Source organism: Rattus norvegicus, chromosome 5 (genome assembly GCF_021556685.1).
Source record: "Rattus norvegicus strain SHRSP/BbbUtx chromosome 5, alternate assembly SHRSP_T2T, whole genome shotgun sequence".
Classification (NCBI taxonomy): Eukaryota; Metazoa; Chordata; class Mammalia; order Rodentia; family Muridae; genus Rattus; species Rattus norvegicus.
In genome coordinates this window covers 120,011,004-120,021,265 of record NC_141538.1, presented here as the reverse complement: position 1 = coordinate 120,021,265, position 10,262 = coordinate 120,011,004, and the positions used below count along the sequence as shown (strand labels likewise).

Sequence of the window (10,262 nt, the reverse complement as noted above, 5' to 3'; positions counted from 1 at the left end):
ATAGTTCACCCTGAGTGACAGAATTGGGATTCCCTTCTAAGTCCTCCGGACTCAGCAAATTATGCCTTCTCTGAAGGTACAGAGATTTCATGGGCGATCTTCCCAGTTAGGCAGTATCTCCTGGGATACTGGCATAGGTCGGCTACAGAAGATGTTCAACCTAGCCATTGTCTATTTGCTTTGGAAAGTTTGAACCATTTTAAATGACACATGTGAGCTCTCTGTATTAAAATAACGAGATGAAGTCAATAGAAATGAAGGTTTTATTCACACATTAATTTCAAGCAAACTCAATCTTTGGAAAGCCCTGGGGTACTCCCCTTAAGGCTAAAATTTAAACATTCAAATTGCTTCCTCCTTATATTTCCAACTGGCTTGGATATTTTTTCCCTTTCTTCTCCCTGGGTGTTTGGCAGACAATGTCCGCACGCCTCTGTGCACACACAAGTGTCAGAATGCTTGCTTTAAAGCAAATAGTTTAGGTAGTGCAAAAAACATAACCCAAGTAAGCCACTGCGTTTGCTGCATATCTGGGAAGCCTTTGAGCAAGATTCCTGGAATTCATTTAGTGGGTCTTCACTTAGACTTTTCTGAAGAACAATTTCTCTGTAAATTATTAACTTTTTATTGCCACATTTCCCAGATTCAATTAGATTAACATTTAGTGTCATTTCTCAAGCAGAGATAACCATCCTGATGATGCTTTGAAGAGAGAACTTGCATGCTATCTACCTTTTGGGCTTTTAATTTCTCTTATTTATTTGACAGGTATGGGCATGCGTGCCGGGCAGACGGGAGCTGGGAGGAAGGACGCCTGCTAGGAATTGATAAGTTGCGAATCATTCCACACCGAGTTTATGGCTTTGGTTTTCTCTGCCGTGGGCACATCAGAGAGCCGACGTAATATGCAGGCTAAAGAGGATGGATTCCCTAAGTGGCTTCTGAATACAACATTTATTTCTAGCCAGTAAAGTTTAGCAAACCATGTCCAGTGCTGTTGACAAACCAAATGACAACAGTCAGCTTTTGATGTGCAGGCGAAGGCAGGCTGCGGAAGTTGCTTCTTTACGGTCCCCTGGCAGGATGGGGTAAAGTCCACAGCAGCGGCGGCAGCGGCAGCGGCAGCAGCAGGGCCGAAGCAAGGCCCCTTGCTAAGGCAGCAGGGACTTCAAACATGGTTCATGAATAGGGGCTCATTTGACCCTTGACCAGAACCAGGCTCTAAATTGGCAGACGGAGAATCAGAGTAATTTGTATCATTTCAATTAGTTACTCGCTGCATAACGGGGAGGTCATGACTTTCTGCCATGATGACTGCCCATGGCAACAGAGCCTGAATGTACCATCAGTTTCCAAATACTTTCACTTAATAAATGTAAGTTCATAAACAAGGCTCGATTGTTGGGGGTACACAACAGAGTGAATTAGCCACTCTGGGGCTGAACGGATGGGAGATGACATAACTTCGTCGGCAAGATCCTTTCAAAAAAAATTTTTTTTGAGGGGTAAGGGAGAAGCTGATAAATGGTGTTAATAACATTGGCTGAAAGAGCAGTATTGATCTCTGCTATGTAAAAAGGCCAGGAAAGAAGCAAGTTTGTGTAAGAGCACTGTTGTTGTAGTTCTGAAAGCAGGCAGTTTTCCTTCACTGTTTGCTCTGTGCAACCAAAATTCAGAAATCTTAAAATCAATGTTGCCATTGTCGGGTCCAAACAGCACACCCTTCCCCAGACAATGCAAAGAATTCCAAAACATAGATAGCTGCTTGCTCTGTACGGCTCTGACTGCAAGGAACATTGGGATGTTTCCTTTCGAGAAAGAAAGGGCAGCTTGTTCCAGGGTAAAGACAATGGCGCATCTAGATGCCTGTGAAACTTGGTGAACTCGGTGCAATAATTCAAGCCTTTGATTTGAAAAATGTTTTGTGTGTCTTCCTCCGCTTTCCCTTGATGCCAGCCAAGGGTTGTTAGCAAGTCAATGTTTCCCACTTGAGGAAGGGGAAAAAAAAGTTCAGCACGTACATAAGTTTTGCTATTTGGCTTTTGTTTTTTGAATTAAAATAAAGGTTTCCTTCTTCCATGTCACAATCTATTAGCCACCGGGAGACCTGGTATCACAGTTCGCTCCCGTTCGCCCTGCATCTGTAGCAGATTTGACGGTGTGTGGAAACCAACACGAGCACTGCTCTGTGACTGTCACCTACAATCAGTTTGTGCTGTGGCTCAGATTAACCATGACAGTAGGCAATATTTCCAACATTATTAGAAGAGAAACCTAATATTTTGGGACATCAGGGATCTCTGAGCTGTTGTCCATCAAACTGAGAACCTTCATTTGCTAGTCCTTGGATGGATAACCTTAAGTTTTAACCACTTAGTGGACGAAACACTTCCTTAAATAAAAATAAGGAGATTAAATTTAATAGGAAGTGGGAAGATGGGACTGTTCCGGTATTTAAAGCTGCCTTGGGCTCATCCCCACAAGAGTTGGCAATCATGGCATCCAAGATGGACTCCTATGTGTTTCCTTGCATTTCTTTACACAGAACACCTTAGGCTTCCTTGAATTTTCATCCATAGGATATTTGTTATTACCTTTGTGACTTGTGAGTAGCTCTATCTTCAATATTTGGGGAATTTTACCTAATGCGGTTTCTGCCCCAAACAACGATTTGCCAAAGATCCTATATAAGGAATTTACAGCAAGGGCATTCAGATACTTGAAAAATACTTATTTAGAGCAAGCAAGCTAGCAAACAAAAGACTGTGCTGTATGAATATGGATGTAGGTATGGGTACCAATGACTGAAATGAAATGTAATGATACTATTTAGAAGTGGAAGGGTTAAAGGTCTGTATTTACCGGCCTGGGTGCAATATTTTACCTCTCTCAGACTTACCTGAGTTTACATGGACCTGACTAAAAGGTGGGTAGACTCCTGCTTTTCTGAACTCTGTTTTGTCTTCATTACAGTTGAGAAGAAAGAGGATACAATGATGGCATCTGGTGTGTATACACTGTTCATTTCCTTGGGGGCGGAAGCCCCTTCCCGTCTTACTTTTATTGTAGATCAATATACTCTCACACCAGGAATGTACAAGTTCCTCAGACTAAGCTTTGAGAATCTGATTTCATTAGACAGCATGCATTCTATCGGTTCATCTTAGAGGCCTGGGAGTCCTGGTCTGCTAGAGATTGTTACTGAACTTCCGTCTCTTGTTAGTCTTTTCCTTCTGGACCCTGGAGTATGTTCTTAATAAACATACATGAGAGAAATGGCTCCCAAAGCTAACTTTGCTGTCTTGTAAATAGCAGACTGAGGCTGGGGAAATGGCTGTACAGTGTAAGGACTAGCATTTGGATCTCTAGTACCCATGTAAGTGTCTGGTGGGCATGGTAGCCTGTCTGTACCCCAAGCACTCCTGAGCCATTAAGGGAATCTTCAGAGCAAGCTGCTGAGCTTGACTAGCACAATTAGCAAACTCTGGGCTCACACAAAACACTCTACCTTAAGACACATGAGAGAACATGGCTTCCCACGTCAACTTCTGTCCTCCACGTTCATGCATATGCACCTGTACACACCCATGCTCCCACACACATTTGAACAGATACACACACACACACACACACACACACACACACTGAGATACACACTGAGACACACACACACACACACACACACAGAGAGAGAGAGAGAGAGAGAGAGAGAGAGAGAGAGAGAGAGAGAGAAGACAAGAAAGACAGATCAAAATCTTGATCCACTTCCTTGTATTCGCCAAGTCTTTACATTTGAAGAGCTTACCACTTTCAGGGCTATGTATATAATTACCTGATCACTCCTTTTCCAACCTCAGAAAAATAAAAATAGAACCCAAAAAATCCCGATAAAGTTCGTAACTCCTTTCAGGACCCCTCTTTGCTTTTTAGGCCACGGCTGTTCCCTGGTCTATCCATCATCATTTTAGCTTTGAAAGTTGGCCCATTTGTCTTGTTCCCTTAGTTCTGTCACCTCGAGCTCTGAAGGTTGGTCCTGATTTCTTGCCTGTGGTCTTTCATTGGCCCGCTCCCTGCTGGTACCCACTCCATCATTCTTCTGGCTATTTGATCTCAGTTTCCTGTGTGTCAGACTGCTTAGCCACCCGATGGTTTTTGATCCCAGATTCTCCATTCTCCTTCTGTCTTGCCAGTCCATCATTATCCTAAACTTCTCTCCGCTCACCATACTCAGAAACAATTCACTGCATTTTGCCTCTGTTTACGAAGTGGAATTCTGTTACAGGAATTCTTGGAAAATGAAGAAACCCACAAACGTCTCCAATCCTACAATCTAGACATCATCGTAGCTGCCATTTTGGAATGAGTTCCCGACTTGTGGGATGTGTCTTCCCTCCCTCTCCCCTTCTAATTTGTTCTTCCTCCACAGAGTTTGAGTGAATTCATACAGCTTACAGAGTTATTGGCTCCTTGGGCATTTTTTCTTTTCATCAAAAGCATTACTTCTAGCATTTTTCTTCTAAGATTATCTCTAAATGCTATAAAGTTCCGTTTTCTTCTATTGCCTCTGCAATTTTCCTTCTCATTTCCTTCTCGCAGACTCGGGCCTCCATAAAATAACTCATGGTTTAATATAATGCATGTTCTCCGGACCCTTTCGCTTTGGCCTGCTTGGAAGTACTCTATCAAGAAACCTTCATCTTGTAATAAGAACATAATCTTCCTTGCTTTTCCACACATAGTCGCTACTTTTTTTTCTCTCATATATTTGGGGGAGGGGAGTGGACAGGAGAAAACAGGGTATTTTGAGAACAGATACGGTATAAAACTCTTACTGGTAGTTTATCTCCCAGGAACATGGACTATACCATGTAGACTACACTTAGCAACATTTAAATTAGTAAGGAAACATGACGTTAGGCATCATCATATACAGAAGAGGGTCTTTCTTTTGTAGAATCCTGTGGACATTCTTGATGACTCATTCATTCATTCATCAAAAATTTATTGATCAACTTCATTGTCTAACAGAAACATAATGTAAGTGACAAATGTGACCTACATGTGTAATTTAAGTTACAGTAGCTTCATTAAAAAAGGAAGGAGTTGGGCTGGAGAGATGGCTCAGTGGTTAAGAGCACCCGACTACTCTTCCAGAGGTCCTGAGTTCAATTCCCAGCAACCACATGGTGGCTCACAACCATCTGTAATGGGATCTGATGCCCTCTTCTGGTGTGTCTGAAGACAGCTACAGTGTACTTATCTATAATAAATAAATCTTAAAAAAAAAAAAGGAAGGAGTAGGTGAAAATTAACATCAATATTATATTTTATTTAACCCAAACCATTAATACTATCACATGTAAGCAATATAAAATTATTAATCAGAAGATTTCTTTACAGGTTTTCAAAGTCTGGTGTGTGTTTTATAACACACGCCTCAATTTCAAGTCTTTAACAACCACGTATGACTGCGGCTACTGTATTGGACAACACTCAAATATTTTGCTGTGGATTCTGAAAAGAACAAGGTAGGTGTCATCCTCAGGCAAATTAAGCTCTGACAGGCACGAGGGCAGATGCAAATGATCACTAATATGATATATACAGAGCGAGCAGACTAGAGTAAAAGTAGACAAGGGAAGCAAGCCCAGGTCTAGCCTGCTGCTTACCCCCTTCCAATTATTTCTGATTGTGTGATATTGAACAGTCAAGGAAATTCTTCCTTCTAGACTTAGATCTGATGCACCACCATCACTCCTTACTTTAAGTGTCCACATTAAAAACCAAACAAGACGATTCTACGTTCAGTCACTCTGCCCTGCCTCCTGCATGGATGTCCTGTCCTACTGTGAGCAATGGGACACTGGAGATGACATCTGTCTCTTCAGCAATACCACAGCCTGATCCTTCACCCTGTGTCTTTAGAATGAAAAAAAAATGCACTGAGGAAGTGGGTGGCAAAGAGGTACAGGCTTCTGTCTTGTGTCTCATTTTAGGATTAAAAATATTTCTCCATTTCTTACTGCCTTGGGTAATAAACTTCTCCCCATCTCTTCTTTGCTTCCCCCTTTCTGTCTTTTCTGTCATTCCACAACTTACTTAGCTAAGGTTTGAGTGTTACCTCTCAGGAATTGTACAAGGCATTATGTATGCAGAGACAAGAAAACAGCTGCGGCCTCCAAGGTACTGTGAGCCTCTGGATGTGTTGCTGTAAGTCACAGCAGCTAATCTACACTGAGCGGTGTGTGCACACACACACATACTGGTCTCCACCATGCACTTTACTATACGTATTTTATCTTTTAGTCAAAGTGTTATTGTATGTTGAACATTATTTTATCCTTATTTCACAGATGAGGAAATTTGCTTAAAATCTCACTGCCAGGGTGTTCTGTAGTGAGAATCCTCTGACCTAAGTCAGAGTCGGTGTTTGAAACCCCTGTGACAAAAAGACCTGAATCTTTAGAATCCCTGGGATGACCTATTGCCCATTACGCACAATTAGATAAAGTGTCATCTTTAAAATGAATAACTGGGTAGATATTAATATTTTAAAATAGTAAAGGGTAGTGATATCTATCTCCCTACTAAATGCCCTGGAGAACTATTTCTTAGGCTGCTCATTTTATACCTATTTCTAATATATATATTTATATATAATATTTATGTGTGTATATGAAATGTAAAAGATATATAGGTGGTACTTCCCAGCCTGGTAGATGGCTGACCCTGTCTCAATGAGCAGTTTCATTCTTTCTCAAAGCTCAACCATTACCATGAAGATTCCTCTGATTCAGTTATTTTGAAGGTACCTCCCTGTTGTGAAGGTGTTTATCCTCCATTCGTTAACTGGGCTTTTGACTCCTCCTCCTCCTCCTCCCCTTCCTCCTTCTCCTCTTCCTCCTCACTGCCTGTGTGTAAGACTCACTTATGTGTGGCCAGTTTATAGCACCTTTCCTCCTGAATGTCCTCTAGGTGAGGGTTTTCAAACTCATCTTCTCTTGTCCTTTTCATCTTTCTCTTTAGAACCTAAGTTTTCTTTTGCCACACGCTGTTGATTGCTGTCCTGGGTTTCTTTGTCTCACATCTGTAAAAGTCGATATTAGTTCTTACTGAATTATGTAGAACAACATTGTGATGCATTTGCTCCTTCCTTAAAAATAGTAAATAGATATAAACATGTAAAAGTTATATTAGTGATCTGGTTTTTTATAACATCTATCCCTTAAAAAAGATTTATTTTAATTCATGTGTGTGAGTGTCCACCACCTGCGTGCCTGGCACCCGCAGAGGACAGAAAGGGGAGTCGAATGCTCTGGAACTGGAGTTATAGGGTGTTGTGAGCTCCCACGTGGGTGCTGGGAACTGAACTCGGGATCTTCTGCAAGAGTAGCCAATGCTCTTAATCACTGAGCCAGCTCTCTAGTCCCCAAATCTGTTTTCTTTGTAAAACTCAAGGGAAATATAGGGACGAAGAGTGCAGGAGAGGCTGAAGGAAAGGCCATCCAGAGACTGTCCCATGTGGGGATCCATCCCATGTGCAGCCACCAAACCCATACACTATGGCTGATACCACGAAGTACATGCTAACAGGAGCCTGATATGCGTGTCTCCTAAGAGGCTCTGCCAGATCCTGAACAATACAAACGTGAATGCTGGAAGTCAACCATTGGACTGATCACAGGGACCCCGAAGGAGAAGTTAGAGGAAGGACTGAAGGAGCTGAAGGGGTCTTATCTGGCATCAATGGGAGGGGAGGCCCTTGGTCCTGTGAAGGTTTGACGCCCCAGTATTGCTAGGGTAGTGAGGTGGGAGTGAGTGGGTGGGTGGGGGAGCACCCTCATAGAAGCAGGGTAAGGGGTATGGGATAGGGGGGTTGCAGAGGGGAAACCGAGAAAGGGGGGATACCATTTGAAATGTAAATAAATAAAATATCCAATGAAAAAGGGGGGCTGGAGAGATGGCTCAGTGCTTAAGAGCACTGACTGCTTTTCCAGAGGTTCTGAGTTCAAATCCCAGCAACCACATGGTGGTTCACAACCATCTACAATGAGATCTGATGCCCTCTTCTGGTGTGCATGAAGACAGTTACGGTGTACTTTTATATAATAAATAAATAAATCTTTTAAAAACATAAAAAAAAACCCTCAAGGCTTCTTTTCCATCCTGATCAATACTTGTGACTTTTTTTTTCAGCTGAGTGGTAATCGAAGGCTCACTTAAGGATGTGGTACTTTGGATCTGACAGACCTGCGTTCAGGTCCAATCTCTGCTACTCTGTCCTGGGCTATTTTCTTACTGCTGTTACCCTGTCTATGCCCCAGTGGCTTCACCTGTGAAGTAAGGGTGATAACGTTTCTACCACACACACACACACACCCCAACTCAGCATTCCTTGCTTTAAGTACTGTCATGCTGACATCTACTCCTCGTAACAATCCTGTGAAGAAGATATCAGTCACATTACATCCCAGAGAAGTATGTTTTCCACTGAGCACTTCAGCATAGCCTGTAACGGCTTTGTACACATGTTCTAATGGCCGCGTACATTCGCTGAGTAGTGAGGTCTTAGCCCACTTAGCTGTTGGCTTGCTGCCAGGCATTTGGATTGTTTTGAAAATTTCCTCTGCAAACATGACGGTGATAAGCACATTTCAGTGTGAGCTCGTCCCATAGTTCTGACAGTTTCTTTGCTATAGATTCAAGGACTCAAAGGCCCAGGAGTAGCAGCACATTTTTAAAGGGATTAGCCACTGGGTTACTATAATCAGTTCCCAAACCGTTGTATAAATTTATGTCCCCGTTAGCACGACAGTGTCTCTTCTTCTGTGTTCACCCCAGGGTCAAAGTCATGGTGTAAAGAGCAAACAACAAAGGTTAAAATCTCCATGACTGAGACACACCATGTCTTTCACACTTCCCCCAAAGAATGAGAGCTTTTCTACCAGGCAGCTCCTTGACCTAATTGTTCTGCCAGCTTTATTGGGAAACCTCCGGATAATGGTCAGAGGCAATTTAACCTCCCCGAGAAGAGTCTTGCCTTTAACATTGACATTAAGGATTAGATCTCTCCTATCAGGTATACAATTAGGGCCTGTATTTAACCAAGTCCAACCAAACTGGGTCAATATTTAGGAACCAGGATATAAATCACGCTGGAGCCTGACACACAGTGAACACTGGAGGCTTGAGAAGAGAGCTGGCTGTGGCAGGGTTCCCATGAACCTCTTTCCTTTCTCCTGAAAGATGATGATAATTTACTATGTTTATAACTATAGGTTTCATGGGATTTATGTTCTTCTGTAAGTTACATCTTACAGAAGTGCACAATTATTAAACCCTGTCAAATCTCTATTTTCTCATCTGCAAAATGGGACTATCACTCAGGGCGTTCTGAAACATAGAGGTAATATATTTGAATTCTTTAAAAATGATTTAATTTTATTATTTGTAACTAAGTGTGTGTGTGTGTGTGTGTGTGTGTGTGTGTGTGTGTGTGTGTAGGGCTATATGAATGTATACACACAGGTAGCCAGGGAGGCCCGAGGCCATGGATCCTCAAGGGGCTGGACTTACAGGCAGGCCCAGTGGGATTCTGGGAACTGAACTTCAGTCTCTATAAGAATGGGATGCATTCCTTACAGCCAAGCCATCACTCCAGTCCCTTGAGTTCTTACTGTGGGTGTTCTAATTCTTACCACTAGTGGATTTCTCTTATTTACTTTCTAAATAAATTGTTATGAATTTTTTTCCTAAGTCATTTTGTTGTGCAGACTATGAGTCTATCTTTCACCAGAAGAAAGGACAGCTGTTAGTTAACTGGTCATCTGGACTAAACATCTAGACCCTTTACATCCTCAGGGCCACTGTCAAGCCTCCAAAAAGAGAGCACTAGTTAATAGGATTTCTGCTTTTAGACTCCTGCTTTCACGTTTGTCATCCTGAAAACCGGTGTTTGACACACGTGTAGGGTAGGGCAGGTGCTTTGACCTCTTCGTGACTTACACAAAGCCTGTACAACCTTGCAACAAAACCCACCTGCCCCTGCCTCCGTCTCATCGTTTGTTTGTGGTTTTCTGTCTCTCCAATTAGAACTCTGCTCCCACAGCTGTTTCCGAGCGGTAAGGAAATGATCACAACAGAAGAACCACGACATCGGCTGCGGCTTATGACTACTGAGTGCATACCAGATGCCAGCCGATGTCGTGTGCACGAACCCCATGTACCCGGTCTTTAGCCCCTGATGAGATGATTCCTGTCTC

At 42.5% G+C, this 10,262-nt stretch overlaps 1 long non-coding RNA gene across 1 annotated transcript; it reads left to right on the top strand.

Annotated features, from left to right (window-relative positions):
* Positions 1-666: 666 nt before the first annotated feature.
* On the top strand, positions 667-9,756 carry LOC148005936 (uncharacterized). Its single transcript, XR_015620379.1, has 3 exons — positions 667-768; positions 5,401-5,528; positions 8,197-9,756. It is a non-coding gene; the product is annotated as an uncharacterized LOC148005936 (long non-coding RNA).
* Positions 9,757-10,262: the final 506 nt, after the last annotated feature.